This window comes from Sinocyclocheilus anshuiensis, unplaced genomic scaffold (assembly GCF_001515605.1).
Source record: "Sinocyclocheilus anshuiensis isolate Anshui unplaced genomic scaffold, SAMN03320099.WGS_v1.1 scaffold86, whole genome shotgun sequence".
In the NCBI taxonomy this organism is placed as follows: Eukaryota; Metazoa; Chordata; class Actinopteri; order Cypriniformes; family Cyprinidae; genus Sinocyclocheilus; species Sinocyclocheilus anshuiensis.
In genome coordinates this window covers 815,962-816,208 of record NW_015547662.1, presented here as the reverse complement: position 1 = coordinate 816,208, position 247 = coordinate 815,962, and the positions used below count along the sequence as shown (strand labels likewise).

The following is a 247-nucleotide window of genomic DNA, read 5'->3' as shown; positions in this document are numbered from 1 at the left end:
ATTCAGCAAATACGCATTTATATCATTTAAACAAATCTTTGAATGACTAATGAACATTTAATTTCACAAAGCTTGCAAACTTAGTCGAATCCAGCTGTGAGATCTTATGAAGTGTGCATTTGTATCCTGCATGATCGCGTGTAGTCTGCATTATGGTCGGTCCGTGTGAATTAAATGCAGACAGGAGGAGAGTTCAGCTTCATTGAGGACGTGCGATCGACAAACTTTAAACTAGTGATTTCAAATT

The 247-nt window shown here is 37.2% G+C and overlaps 1 protein-coding gene across 2 annotated transcripts in view; it reads right to left on the bottom strand.

The window, feature by feature from the left end:
- The window catches only part of LOC107702326 (phosphatidylinositol 4-kinase type 2-beta), a 21,355-nt gene that overhangs the window by 4,069 nt on the left and 17,039 nt on the right, over positions 1–247 (bottom strand). The gene's annotated exons all lie outside the window — the stretch shown is intronic.